Below are 16,020 nucleotides of genomic sequence, written 5' to 3'. Positions count from 1 at the left end.
CGTCTCCTGCCCTTGGAGACAAGGACATCACCCCCTGGGTCTCAACGGTCCTGGGCCGGGCCACTACAGGTCTGGCTGGGTGACCCTGAGCCTGGGTGGTGGTTGCTGCAGCTGCCCCTGCAGCTTCCTCACCCTGCTTTGTGTGGACAGCAGATGGCAATGCTGCCCCAGGACCCTGGGTGCTGGGGACATCAGCGTCAGCTGCATCTCCCTGACCCTGCTGGTTGGAGGGCATGGCTCTCCCTGCATGGGCCCGGGCACCTTGGCCACCTCGGCCAACTTGGCCACCTTGGCTACCTCGGCCACCTCTTCCACCTCATCCACCTTTGCCCCCCTTCCCACTTGTTGCCCTCCCAGTCATGGCACTGATGGATTAGTGCAATGGGAGGTGGATCTATCAATTGTCCTGGGCAATTTGAGTGAGGGGGCAGTGTATGTGATGTTGAACATACCAGAGTGCCCCAGTAAGGCTCAATGTAACCCCTGGGGAAATATAAACGGGCCGCGTAGTGCACAGGCACCCCGAAAATGAAAAATACATCTACGTGACCCCTCGGTAGCCCACGTGTAAAGGAAAAATGTAACGCAGTATGCTGTGGCACCCAGCAACACAAAAATACATACACGAAGGACACGTAAGCTACTGTGATGTTAAATAAGGGGTTACGCAACACACAGGGGCACCGACAGGATGCTAAATACATACGCAACTCACCATCAGTCTTAAAAGTACACACACGTGTGCGCAGAGGCAATCCCCCACCAAAACAAGACGCTCGCACGGTCGCAGTAGTGAAGAGATTGCGTGGAAATGAAGTCCACACGTCCGTCCACTATAACTTGCGCAAGCGTGTGATCTTCTGCTACGCACTACTTTATCCCGATCCTGAATTGCCATGCCCAACGTTCAGCGCGTGTCACGTAACTTACGCGCTTAGGCCCTTTCCTCTGATTTCACGCTGATGTGCACTTTCCGCATGTGCAGAGTCACTCTGTTTTCGGCTGCCCACGCTACTAACACGGAAGACCTATGCTCCTGCCTACAAGCCAATTTACCTGCCTCCAAGTGCCCTGAGCTGCCTCCTACGAGCCATCTGCTGGTGCCTGCCCAATGTGTGTGCCTGCTGCCCATGTGCACTGCAATTTTGGTGCCTGCTGTACAGCCATGGCCAGTGCTTCTGTCGTCGGACATGTGATCACCTCTGCTGATCCAGAAGTCTCCCGACGTGCCAGACCACCACTCCACAGCCCAGCCGCAGGATCACCTTTCCTCAGGGGTTGCCATGTGTGAACCAACATAATCGGAGGCAAGTGGCAACCCCCCCCTGGCAGCGAGGCAGAGGGCTGTCAGCTTCTCAGCCAGGGAAGTTGACATCCTGGTGGAGCAAGTCCTGCAGCATTATGATGTCCTCTTCCACGGATCAGCGGAAGTCGGCAAGGAAGGACAGAGTAAGATCTGGGCAGACATCGTGGGTGCCATCAACACGGAGGAGGTGGCACCCCGCGACTACCACCTTGTCCACAATCGCTGGGAGGACTACAACGCCAAGACCCACAATAAGGCCCAGTGCTTCCTCCAGGCTGGTGAGAACCAAGGGGGGTGCCAGAGCCGTTTGACCACCGATAACATGCGGGTCATAGAGCGGTTCTAACCAGCGCTGCACACCCAGGTCATGGAATTGCAGCTCCATTTGGAGACGACTGGTACGTTTCCATGTGTTTTTGTCCTCCAAAGTGCATGTGAATGTTGATGTGTGGTTGGAGTGTGCACCTTCACCCTATGTCAGGCATGCCTCTTGTACGGATGTCTGTGTGCATGTCCCATACAGTGCTGCATGTGTGTCCATTCAAGCCTGTGTGACATCAACAGTGTTTCAGTTGCAATGTGTGATGCGCTGCAGCATGAAACAACGTGCACATGGTTGCATACATATGTATGGATGTGGCTTTGTGAGAGGTGTGACACATGGGTGCTGTCGGCAACGTCATGGACATGCATGGTGTACATGTGTCTGAGAAGTGAGTGTGTGACTGGGCAACACTCCTGGATGGATGTTACTGGAGCATTTGAAGGTGTGTTTGACTCTTGCTGGCTTATTGACATTGTGTGGACTCTGATGTGATGGCTCCATGCCCTGTCTCAGGACTGTCAGGTGATATGTGTGAATAACATGTGTATGTCCCATTATACTTGTGAGGTGCATGCACAATTTGTAGGTGCTGACAGTCCCTTGTCCAAATATGTGATGGACTATTGTGAAGGACAGTCATGTATGTGCTTGTGTGTTAATGGCATGTACTAGTGTGTTGTGGAGGGTGATGATGTTTGTGGACTTTGCCAGTGTAATTAATGTGCATATGTTTTGTGCCATGCACACAAATGTACAGTACCCTGATGTATTTTTTTCTATGTCTCCGTAACCACAGCAACGTTGGAAGAAGAGGGCGGAGAAGGTGCTGTGGAGCAAGGCAGCGGGGATGACTCCACCAGACACAGATGCAAGGCCCATTCACGCTCCCAGGTTATTATATCTTTGGGGAGCGAGGAGACTGGTGCCGCATCCGAGACAGCGGCTGCAGCTGCTGAGGGGAGGTCCAAGAGGGCGAAGGTGGTCGTGGACTCCTCGGCAGTGGGAGGGACAGGTGAGGTCGCACAGGGGCAATCCGATGCGGAAGACGGTGGGGGGGCATCCAGGTTGGTGGGGGAAGAGGAGGAGGCTGCATCAGCCCAGTCCATGGGGCCCAGCGGGGGTGATGAGGTGGGTGTGACTGGTGCAGTCCAGACTCAGGGGGAGGAGGCAGTGCAGGTTCAACCATGAAGGGGCCTGTGCCTAATCCTGCCCCTGGACCTGCGCCGGTATGTACCTGCGGACATGCCCCAGGCCAGACCCATCCGCAGGTGGCGGATGTTTCCACACAAATGAAAACACCAATACCTACAGATGTCCCCATTCGGGACAGAGTGGAAACGTTGCTAGCCGGTATTATGAGGCGTACAGGCACCATTTGTGATGATGTGCAGGCGTCCAATCGGGGCCTTGCACATCATCATGATGAGGATGTGCGTCTCATGAACTGGCCAACACATTTCCTGGTCTCGAATTGGGTGCATGGGCTGGCCACTTCTGCAACCCCCTCCTTATCTTCCTCCTCTGCGCGCCAGTAGTCCTCCATGCAGCCTTCCGGCCCAGATACCACTAGGGCCCCCTGCGAACCTGTTCCAACCCCGGCGGCCAGTCGGGTCGAGATCACATCCCTTCCAGAGTAGGGAGTTGAGGTTGGATCAGCCGAGGAGGTCACCACACAGATCCAGTCGTCGACAGGAGCTGTGGCAATGGAGGGAGTGCAGGCACAAAGGAACAGGGCATGTGTACGACAGCCCCGGGGGGTGTGATCATCCCTGGGGCTGTCCTTAAGGAGCAGACTCTGGGCCATTCGGCAGCAGCAGGCTCAGAGTAGGAGGCTACATTACTCGGGGCTTAACAACAACAGGGAGGCAGGTATCGGCCATTAGGCAGGAGGCAAACATGGACCTTACACAAAGGATGTCTTCCTTGTTAGAGCATTTCAGGCAGCAGATGGGGGCAGAGCAGCAGCAGGCACGGAGGCACGACTCACCATGGCCAGGAGGGAGATTTCACTGCGTCGGGCAAAGAGGCGGGCTGAGGTGATCGAGGAGACTTGCAGGGAGTAGGAGAGCAGCATGTTGGAGTCCCTGCAAGCCCTCGAGGTGAGAGCGGAGGCCCGCCTAGGGGAATTGGAGGCAGTGTTCGATGATGCCCTGGCAGAGACATTGAGGAAGCATGGTGACGAGGAGGACCAGCCCGCTGCCCTTGTAAATAATTCTTTAGTGACAAGTTTCATTACATTTTCTTTTATGATTTGGAGTTTTTGGACTACATTCCACTTTCTGTACATAGTTGTTTGTGTGTGATTTACCTTTTGTTTTCTTAATGATTTGGAGTGCTAATTGGACTTTGCTCCATGTTTCTTTGTACATAGTTTAGTGGTGTTTTCATTTTTTTAAAAATTACAGGAATTAATTTTCTTTATTACATTTGGATGATTTTTTTATGAGACTTTTATGGACATGGACCTATTGTGAGAATTTTCATTTTTTTATGTACATAGTTGGAATTTTAGTTTTGACATTTGAACATTTTCTTTGTTTCAAAATGTACATATTTATGCTTTGCATTTTGTATGACATTAAAACAACTGTATAATATATTTGATTTCATTACTCACACTAATGGCTTATCTGACTTTTATTTCTATATCGTACTGATTTGTTTCTCTGTTTGGTGTCCCAGGTAAGGACCATTGTTGGTCATGTGTGTGCTTACTAGCATGGATGTGTCATGTTTGCTATCCATTTGTATTTTGCAGCTATACACATGTGCATGACCACTGGATGTATGTGAAGGGTGAGTTTCGGTATGCACAGGGAAGTTTCATTTGCTATCACATGTGCACCATCACTGTGTATTGGTCCTCACTGTGTCGGGGGAGGGGTTGGGGTTGGGATAATGATTGAAATGTGAAATGTTCACAATATTTGTCCAGGAAATTGCTTTTTGGAGTGTAACGCAAATGGCGTGCTTTGACTTTCACAAGGATGTGTTTGTGCTGTTTTCATTGTCTGTGATGTGGTTGGGCATCTTGCACTGGAAGTCACTTTTTGGCATTTCTGTGTTTTTACATTTTCCCACACAAATGCAGCAGCCACAGTGGGTAGCACCGTTTCTGATTGCCATGTAGTCATTCAGTACTTGAGCCACCTCTTTGCTTGTGCTTTTGGTACTCCTCTGACCCGCTGACCTTGTGTCGGAATCTGCAATGGTCACGTGGCTGTCTTCTGAACTTGGGCAAAGGTCCCCTTGCACGCCACTTGCACACCCACACTGCCTCCCTAGCATCCACCACACTTGGACTGTTTTATGTATGCAACAGCCACCTACCTGCACTTAACACCTGCTGTCTGCACTCAGGTTTGGACTTGACACATGCTGGCCGCAGTTTCTTAATTTTCTACATTGTTCTATTTGTTATGGTGTACTTCACATTTACTGCAATGCCCCCTCACCCAAACCCTTTATCTCCTTCCCCACTTCCCATGCACTGCCGCAATCTCAATATCACCTGCCCTACAAAGTTTGTTGTCTCTGTCGTCACATGGACTGCAGGGCCTCACTTTACCATTCACTGTGTGATGTGTATGTCGGGAGATGGTTGCAGACAGGAATTGTGTTTGTGCAGTTGCCAAACTGAAGGATGTGGCACAGGTGTATGCATTTGTTTCTGTCTGCAGGGTATTGTTTTACAGGAGGTTTTGCGTGGTGTCACTACAAGGCAGTGAAGGTGCTCAACATGCCATCATTGGAATGAACATGTGTCACACTTTCAACATCCAGCATGCAGGTGATGTCCGGTCGGGACGGGGCTGCAGGCGGGGTGGCGTCAAAGGGGATGGGGTCATCCCTTCTGATGTGGGCTGCCTGCAGGGTGTGGTCACCGGTGATGAGGGCATCCCTTGTGGTGTGGGCTGCCTACAGGGTGTGGTCACGGGTGATGGGGGCATCCCTTGTGGTGTGGGCTGCCTGCAGGGTGTGGTCACGGGTGATGGGGCCATCCCTTGTGGTGTGGGCAGCCTGCAGGGTGTGGTCACGGGTGATGGAGGATGGGGGGGTCCCATGTGGTGTGGGCTGCCTGCAGGGTGTGGTCATGGGTGATGGGGGGTCTCATGTGGTGTGGGCTGCCTGCGAAGTAGCTTCACAGGTGATGGGTCATCGTTTGTGGTGTGGGCTGCTTGCAGGGTGTGGTCACGGGTGATGGGGGCATCCCTTGTGGTGTGGGCTGCCTGCAGGGTGTGGTCACGGGTGTTGGGGGCGTCCCTTGTGGTGTGGGCTGCCTGCACGGTGTGGTCACGGGTGATGGGGCCATCCCTTTTGGTTGGCAGCCTGCAGGGTGTGGTCATGGGTGATGGGGGCTGGGGGGTCCCGCGTGGTGTGGGCTGCCTGCAGGGTGTGGTCACGGGTGATGAGGGCATCCCTTGTGGTGTGGGCTGCCTGCAGGGTGTGGTCACGGGTGATGGGGGAATCCCTTGTGGTGTGGGCTGCCTGCAGGGTGTGGTTACGGGTGATGGGGCCATCCCTTGTGATGTGGGAAGCCTGCAGGGTGTGGTCACGGCTGATGGAGGTTGGGGGGCCCCATGTAGTGTGGGCTGCCTGTAGGGTGTGGTTATGGGTGATGGGGGTCCCATGTGGTGTGGGCTGTCTGCGGGTAGCTTCACAGGTGAAGGGGCGTCCCTTGTGGTGTGGGCTGCTTGCAGGGTGTGGTCACGGGTGATGGGGTGACCCTTGTGGTCTGGGCTGCTTGCAGGGTGTAGTCACGGGTGATGGGGCATCACTTGTGGTGTGGGCTGCCTGCAGGGTGTGGTCATGGGTAATGGGGGCTGGGGGGGTCCCATGTGGTGTAGGTAGCCTGCAGGGTGTTAGTATTGTTGATGGGGGGTCCCATGTGCTGTGGACTGCCTGCGGGGTGGCGTCACAGGTGATTAGGGCGTCCCTTGTGGTGTGGGCTGCCTGCATGGTGTGGTCACGGTTGATGGAGGGTTGTCCCTTGTGGTGTGGGCTGTCTGCAGGGTGTGGTCACAGGTGATGGGGGCATCCCTTGTGGTGTGGGCTACCTGCAGGTTGTGGTCACGGTTGATGGGGTCATTCCTTGTGGTGTGGGCTGCTTGCAGGGTGTGGTCACAGGTGATGGGGCCTGGGGGGTCCCATGTGGTGTGGGCTGCCTGCAGGGTGTGGTCATACATGGTGGGGGGTCCCATGTAGTGTGGGCTGCCTGCAGGGTGGTTTTCACAGGTGATGGGTCATCCCTTGTGGTGTGGGCTGCCTGCAGGGTATGGTCACTGGTGATGGGGATGTCCCTTGTGGTGTGGGCTGCCCGTAGGGTGTGGTCACGGGTGATGGGGCATCGATTGTGGTGTGGGCTGCCTGCAGGGTGTGGTCACGGGTGATGGGGGATGGGGGGTCCCATGTGGTGTGGGCTGCCTGCAGGGTGTTGCCACTGTTCATGGGGGGTCCCATGTGGTGTGGGCTGCTGCGGGGTGGCGTCACAGGTGATGGGGGTGTCCCTTGTGGTGTGGGCTGCCTGCATGGTCTGGTCACGGGTGATGGGGCATCCTTTGTGGTGTGGGCTGTCTGCAGGTTGTGGTCACGGTTGATGGGGGGTTGTCCCTTGTGGTGTGGGCTGCCTGCATGGTGTGGTCACGGGTGATGTGGGCAGAGGGGGTCCCATGTGATGTGGGCTGTCTGTGGGGTGGCATCACAGGTGATGGGGGTGTCCCTTGTGGTGTGGGCTGCCTACAGGGTGTGGTCATGGCTGATGGGGGCGTCCCTTGTGATGTGGTCTGTCTGCAGGGTGTGGTCACGGTTGATGTGGGATTGTCCTTTGTGGTATGGGCTGCCTCCATGGTGTGATCACGGGTAATGGGGGATGGGGGTCCCATGTGGTGTGGGCTGCCGGTGGTGTGGCGTCACAGGTGATGGGGAGTCCCTTGTGGTGTGGGCTGCCTGCAGGGTGTGATCACGGGTGATGGGGGTGTCCCTTGTGGTGTGGGCTGCTTGCAGGGTGTGGTCATGGGTGATGGGGCCTGGGGTGTGGCTGTCCCATCAGGAGGGGTCTGCTTCTAGTGGATTTGTGCACGTATCATGGGGTACACATGGGAGTTTCAACGTGATTGGGCTGGGGTGTGTCTGGGGTACGCACAGGAGTTTCCACGCGATTTAGCTGGGGTGCGTCAGGGTTACGTGCGAGAGTTTCCACACAATTTGGCTGGGGTGCGTCCGGGTTATGCACTGGAGTTTCCGCGCGATTGGGCTGGGGTCAGTTTGGGCTACGTGTGGGAGTTTCCACGCGCTTACGCTGGGGTGTGGCCGGGGTACGTGCAGTAGTTTCCACGCGATTTGGCTGTGGTGCGTCTGGGTTATGCGCAGGAGTTTCCACGAGATTGGTCTGGGGTATGCATGGGAGTTTCCATGCAAATTGGCTGGGGTGCAGCCGGCGTACGTGCGGGAGTTTCTATGAGATTGGGCTGAGTTGCGTCCTGGATACGTGCAGGAGTTTCCATGCGATTTGGCTGGGGTGCGGCCGGGGTACGCGCAGGAGTTTCCATGCGATTGGGCTGGGACGCATCTGGGGTACGCGCTGGAGTTTACACACGATTTGCCTGGGTTGAGTCCGGGGTACGCGTGGGAGTTTGCACACGATTGGGCTGGGGTGCATCCGGTGTACGCGCAGGAGTTTCCACACAATTGGGCTGGGGTGCATCTGGGGTATGTGCAGGTGTTTCCACACAATTGAGCTGGGGTGCGGACGGGGTACGCGCTGAGTTTTCACACAATTACGCTAGAGTGTAGACGGGGTACATGCAGAGTATTCACATGATTTTGCTACGGGGGCTGTATGCTGGACCGGGGATGGCGCGGGGTCTTGCACTGTGTTAGGCATTTCACTAGCTTTTAACTGTGCATGGGGGCGTGTTGGGCGCGTTACTGGCGCTGCTTGATGTTCCTTGCGCCACGGCTAGTGATGCCTCGGGAAATCCATGACTATGTGTGCTGCGCAATTGTTTCTTTGCCCCTTCTTGGCGCGCTGCGCTTGAGCCTTTTCTGCGCTGGATTCTATGAATCGGGTACTAATTAGTCTTATATCTGTAACAAAATATTGTGGAACATGCGTTGGGAACGATTACTATTTATGATTTATAATTATGTTTTTCCTTGAAAAATTAGGATTGTAAACAAAGGACACTACGCATCATTTGTAAGGTGATATAGATCAATAATTGTATTCTAGAAGGAGTAACATCACTGTTTATCTAATTTGAGTTCCTTCTAAACATTCTTTAAATTACTGATGTACATAATCAACTCAACAGGTTTTTGATGCTCCCTATGACTGCAATAAATATTGGAAGTAATCATAAAAAAATTGTACATTTGTAAACAGTTTAACATTGTTAAAAAAGAGTCATACTGTAATGTGTGTACATATTAGTAAAATTAAATAATTTTCTTCTTAGTAGCTTCATTTGATTACTCACTATTTTGTTTCTCAAAATGTCCCCCCTTCTTGGAAAATGTCCTGCTCAGATTAAAACGAATTACCTGTTTCTTCAATGAGCACCAAAGTAATGTTCAACGTTTTGTGCTAGTCACTGATTGTTGGGTAGTGCTGTTAGCAGCAATGCTGAACCCACACATTTGTTACAGTATTCACAAACACTAATAAATAATAGTAAATAGAAAATTTAAAAGACAGTTGTAAACCCTGTAACCAGGTTCCCTGGTCTCTTACAAGGGCAGAAATAACTCCACTATCTCCATTAGAGCCTATCTTCACCCCCACCTTCCCTCATGAGGACAATGCACCCTTAATGGTCTGGTGACACTCCTACCAGACACAAGCAATGACAATGTGTGTCTCCAAATATTAGGCTGATGCCCAAATCAGGGAGGCCTCTGCTGCTTTCAAACTACTCATAATAATGAAAAAACGTAGCACAACGTACTTCAAGATAGCTGTGTTTTTTCCTCGAGTTGCGCTGCTGTTTACAACGGCTGGTGTGGCTCGAACAAAGGAAGTGCAAGTAATGTGTTAGGGTAGCAGGGGGTGTTGGAGACGACTGAGTGTAGAGGGTCTGCAGAATACAACCCTCCCCATATGGAACCTAATAAGTATTGCCACTGTGGATTACTGCTTCCACTGGCTCTCTGCCTGCACGTCCCCCTGAATAAAAAGGTGAAAGAATCATGCACCGTACATTTGAAATTAGATCATTGCAATAATGCTTTAATGGTATTACTTTTAGTTCTAGTTCTTCGAATTCAGAAGACCTTGATTAACATTCCACATTGCACCATCATTGCTAGATTTATGACATTATAAACTAGAGAGCATCCTATGCCTAACTCCTTTTCACATACTACTGAAAAGACTTCCCCAGTGTTAGCCGGTGATGGTGCCCCAGGCCGCCCCACATGCATGCATATATATGTCTGGTAAGAACACGCAGGACATGTCTTGCTGGTATGGGGTCCCAGCTGCAACTGCCGTCTCGGGACCTCTCGGGATCGCATGCTCAGAACTATTACGTACAAGAAAACAATTAAACGTTAACCATAACCACAAACCCAACATGAGTTAATACAAACTGTTCTTGGCCCGTTGGGACACAGGGTCCATGAAGTAGTCTTGGAACCTTGCCGGGCATTGGCGCCCTTCTCTACTCGGGTACCTTTCGCTGCCCTCGAGGGGCAGCAAGGGCGCTTCTGGTGGGGCAGAGCCTGCTTCATCCTCCCGTGTCGTGGTCGGTTGGGTAGTCCCTGGAGGCACATCTTCAGGAGCTATCGGATTCACTTCAAGCAGGCCGGCCTCTATCTTTTTGAAGTAGGATACATTCCTTGTGATAGTCCCTCGGCCGTTGGCCGCTGTGACCATAGACCATTTTACATGGGTCACCCCTAGTGGTTGTGCCTCATACGTGAGGGACAGTTTACCCTCTGGATGTCTGTTTCTCACCAACACAGTGTCCCCTTCTCCGATTGTCTTTTCCTGGACGTTCCTCCGTACACTTTCCTTCTCATTCTTGACCTGTTGCTCTTGTCAGACATGGTCGTCTTCGATTACCCCTGGTGTCCGGCCTTCCATTTCCAGCAGCAGTCCTCTGGGGCAGCGGCTGAACAGCGCTTCTGCCGGTTTGACCCCGGTGGACTGATGTGGGGTCGTTCGGTACTCTCTGAGGAACTCAAAGAGGTTCTGGCGCAGTTCCCCTCCCGCATTCAACGAGATTCTGAAGACTTTATTGAGAGTTCTCATGAACCGTTCGGCTTCCCCGTTTGCCCTTGGCCAGAGCCGAGTGACTCTTCTATGTCTGATGCCTCTTTCTTCCAGATACCTGGCGAATTGCTGCCCCTGGAATGGCGGGCCATTATCGGAGCATAGTTCAATTGGGGAGCCACGGGTGGCAAAAATCTTTTCTAGCGCCCAAATGGTGTGGTCACTCGCCGTTGATTCTATTAGTTCCACTTCCGGGTATCTTGACCACTGGTCTACAACGGCCAGGAAGTCCATTCCTCTTCCCGTAGATCCAAAATCGGCGTGTACCATCCCCCATGGCTGTCCGCTCCTCTCCATGGATCCAATCGGTGGGCCTCTTTCCACCGGCCTGGCCGATTGGCAAGGAATACAGGTACGCACAAACTCACCCACCGCTGCTCCAGGTCAGGGAACCACACTATGAGTCTCAGGCGAGCTTTCATTTTGGCAGCTCATTGGTGCCCGTTGTGTGCTAGTTCGAGCACCCTGGTCACCAGAGCTCGTGGGATGACAATCTGTCGACCTCATAACAGGAGTCCATCCTCAGTCACTGAGAGTTCATTGCGTGCCCTCCACATTGCCTGCAGGTCCTTCTGTGCACCGACCTCCCGCCGGGCGTTGTTGGTGAGCTCCTCCTTCCACACACAGTTGCTCATTACTGCTCTGATGACCTGGAATATTTCGTCGTCATCCGATGCCTCAGCTATTTCCTGCCGTGACAGAGCTACCGGCAGAGCGGCCTCCACCACGTTGCGGACCATTTCAATGCAGTCCACCACTTCGACGTTGCCTTGACCACAACTGGCCCCCGGGTGCCTGGACAGGTAATCTGCCGGGTTATGAGTGCTTGGTCGATACTGCAGTTTTACTCCATACTTAATTAATGACAGCATCCAATGCTCGATGAGTGGAGGTGGTTTGGAGGATGCCCCAACCATGATTGGTATGAGTGGCTTGTGATCAGTGATAACGACCACGCGTTTTCCCAAAATGTATAATCTGAAATGCTTGCACCCCCACAGTATGGCGAGAGCTTCCCGCTCAATTTGAGAGTATCTTCTCTCGGTCTCCGTGAGCGCCTTGCTCACGTACGCTATGGCGCGCATGTGTCCATGTGGGTCCGCCTGCATCAGCACTGCACCCAGTTCTACGGGGCTGGCATCTACCACAATTTCCGACTCTCTGTCTGGGCTAAAATATGCCATTGTCTCCTGACACGACAGTGCACTCTTGATGTCGGTGAATGCCCTTTGCTCTTTGGATGTCCACGCCCACGCAACATCGTTTCTCGTCAACGCCCGCAGGGGCTCTGATAGCGATGCCAGATCACCAATGAACCTCCCGCAGTAGTTTACCATGCCTAGAAAACTTCTTATCTCGGCTGGTGACTCTGGGTGGGTCGCCTCGTGAATGTCTCGCACCTTCTCCGGGTCGGTAAAGATGCCTCTGGCGTGGAAGACAAATCCGAAGAACTCAATGCGGTCCTTGAAGAATTCACACTTTTTCCTGTGTAGCGTCAGGCCTAGGCTTTTGAGTCTTTCCAGCGCACGTTCCAGCCTTTTCAAATGTACTGATTCCGACTGCGCAAAGACCAGTATGTCGTCTGACATGTTGATAACTCCTTTGAGTCCCGCCAGGGCTCCACGGATGACGTTCTGGAACACCTCCGCCACTGACATGACTCCAAAGCTAAGCCTTTTGAATTGGTATAGCCCTTTGTGGGTGGTAAATGTTGTTATGTAACGTGACTCCGGGTGGAGTTCCAATTGGTGGTATCCAGATCTTAAATCTTGAGCTTGGGAAATACTTTGGCCCCTTGCAGCTCACCCACGATGTCGTCCAACGTGGGTGTGAGGTGCCTTTCCCTCTTGATGGCGGCATTAGGCAGCCACATGTCTACACAGATGCGCACTGCACCCGGCTGTTTGGGCTTGGACGCCACTACTATTGGGGATACTCACGGCGTCGGACCCTCTACCCTTTCAATGATATCCATATCGATCAGTGACTGGAGTTCCTTTTCTACTTGCGCCCTTAGGTGAAACGGTATCCTTCTGTGCTTGAGGGCTGTTGGCTTCACGGACCCATCAATGTGCAGTCTAATTGGGTCCCCTTTCAGCTTACCCACCCCTTGGAATATGCTCTCGAATCGGTTCAGAAGGTGATCAATATCTGTTTGGTACACCGACAAGGTGAAGTGTACAATGTCTAAGGCCTCAGAGGCGGTGCAGCTTAATAGAGAGTGCAGGCTTACATCAGTTACAAATAATCTTGCCTTAATTGTATTCTGCCCATGTGAGACAGGTGCCACAAAGACTCCATGGATTGGCAGTGGCGTATCCCCTCCAAAGGCATATATACTGGCCTTGGACGGTTCCAATTTGGGAGGACCTGGTAGATCCTCATAGTGTTCTGCTGCCAGGACGCAGACCGACGACCACGTGTCTATCAAAACAGGTGTTGGCACATCTTCAATGTGCACTTTGCAAGTCGGTTGCCTTCTCTTTTTTGCACCTGCAGCAATGTTTGAGATGAAAAAGACCTCCTCCTCGTCTTCCTCTTCCTCAGCAATGTCTAGCTCTTGTACCCCCTGTTCAACAGCCGACACACTCCTAAATCTTCTAGGGTTGCCCCCACTCACTCTTGCTGGCCCCCTTGATGTGGCCACCAGAACCGTGGCTTTTCACACCCTCGCGTAATGTCTGGGCCTGCTGCACCTACCACAAACTCTCGACTTCGATGGACATTCACCTGTGTGAGGCAGATCATACCCGCAGTTCTGGCAGGACTGTGAGTTCACAGGTGATGGAGGGATGTCCGCCCGTTTCTGACCCCAGCGAGCCTTCGCCAGCACGGGCCAACCAACAGCAAACACGACCTCGCTTCTCCCTGGGCGCACTGCTGCTTCCATCTTGGCGCCCCTGTTCTCGGCCAGTTTATATGCGCGCCCAGTGTCCAGGATCTGTGCGATCGTCAGGCCTGGCTCTCGAAGGACGTGTCTCCACAGCTTCCCTGAGCTGTACCCTTGCATTAGCTGGTTGCGCACAATCTCTTCTTCATTCACCCACCTACAGGTGCTTGCCAGGTGCCTTAGCCTCGTACAGGACTGGTCCAGGGACTCATCGCCTTGCTGCTTCTCCGCACATAACAAATCTGTCGAAGTCCACATTCACCATGGGGAAGAAATGGTTTTGGAGGGCCTGTTTGACAGCATCGTAAGTGATCACCTGAAGGCTCAAAGAGTCAAGTATCTTGTGCACCTCTGTTCCTGCTGAGTACACCAATGTGGTCACCTTTGCATCGTCATCTGTCTCTCCTGTGGCTCTGATGTACATTTCTAGCTTTTTCACCCACAGCAGCCATTGAGGTCCAAGTTTAGAGGGGGGGGCCTGATGTATCGAATTCTGGCATGGGCGCCAAAGTACCTTGTTGCCTGTGTGGTCCTGGCACAGGTGCACCATCACCATCTTCCTGTTCACCCATCCCAGCGGTCTGCGTGCAAACTGCGCTTTGCTGTCAGCAGTTCACTTGCCGTTTGCCTTCCTGGTGGGGTTCCTCCAGCACAACGTGCCCCTTCACTGACCTTTTCTCCTCTTGGGTGGGAAGACTGGATACCAGCAGCTCAGGGTGATGATTCTGCCAGATGGATGCTTTGTGTGCCAGCCAGCACGCTTGGGGCACCTTTAGCACCTTCAGCACAATGTTGCCACAGCCATGAGACCTCTCTTAGCCGTGGAGTGTCCAAAAATTAGCATAAATCTCGTCACAGGCGGCGCACGAGCACCTTTTCAGGCCACAACTACTGTGATCGCCGAATTTAAGATAGCCGCCGGCTCTCTTTGCATCGGGTCCATGACCCGTAGTACGACGGATCACCCACTCTGACATGCGATCGTCGTAGAAGGTGTCACAATCACACACACACACAGTACCGCCTCTTCGCCAGTGTTAGCCGGTGATGGTGCCCCAGGCCACCCCACACGCACGCATGCATATGTCTGGTAAGAACACGCAGGACATGTCTTGCTGGTATGGGGTCCTGGCGGCAAATGCCATTTCTGGACCTCGTTTATTAATGAGCGCATGCGCGAGCCTCGTTCTGGCTCGCGCATGCTCAGAACTATTGCGTACTACGCAACACTCAGCACAATTGCAGTCCTACTTTTATGTTGGTGGACTGTCCCGGTTTTTCATTTCGAAAATCTAGTCACCCTACATATACCACTGCAGCTCCCCTTCTCAGCTTCGATTGTACTGGGAACCAAAAGAGGCCCTCGATTTCTTTTTCAAAGGTGTCACATATTACACCATGCAAACAAAAATAGCATCTTAGTTGTGTTTCCGCTACGCAACAATAGAAACAATTCTGAGTGCTCTCAGAAAAGAGGCCCTTGGTGCCGAGGTCCACCGGGAAATCTCAAGACCACTCTATAAGGGAGTCCACCACTGCTCTCAGTCCAACCATTCAAAAAAATCAGCGAGGCTTCCTACAGCACATCCCACACCATAAACGATTACTAAAACATAGCAAGTCTGTTTGGACAGCTACAGAACTGCTCCCCATCCAGACCCCTCTATCCTGGCAAAGGAAGAGATAAGGTGAGTAAATGAGAGACAGAGAGAGAAGGGCAGAGAGAAAGAGAGCTAGAAGGAGGCTGCTTGATCAGCATATGATACAGCGGTTGCAGCGGGTAGCCACTTATTTGAGTCTGCATCGTTCAGCCTTGTATACTTAAATATACAAAAATGCTGACTAGCGAGTGCTAAGGGCGTCTCCTCTCCCTGAACAAAAATCCAAAACACCTCTGATTTTACTTTCGCATCCGTTTTAACATAACCTTTTTCAGTCAGAGTTGAAGGTCTCTCACTCACTCATTAAATGGATGTCAAGGGCCTTTGTTTTAGAAGACTCCCACCGTAGGCTGCACTCACGTTCTGTCAGGGGGCATTTCCTCAACCACCTCGGTTGTTTTGTACATTCAGTTTAAAACTCATAGAACATAGTCATTCAGTACTTGATCCACCTCTTTGCTTGTGCTTTTGGTACTCCTCTGACCCGCTGACCTTGTGTCGGAATCTGCAATGGTCACGTGGCTGTCTTCTGAACTTGGGCAAAGGTCCCCTTGCACGCCACTT

The sequence above is a fragment of the Ambystoma mexicanum genome, chromosome 3p (genome assembly GCF_040938575.1).
Source record: "Ambystoma mexicanum isolate Mex_15411 chromosome 3p, UKY_AmexF1_1, whole genome shotgun sequence".
NCBI classification, from domain to species: Eukaryota; Metazoa; Chordata; class Amphibia; order Caudata; family Ambystomatidae; genus Ambystoma; species Ambystoma mexicanum.
Note: the sequence above shows the minus strand (reverse complement) of the source record.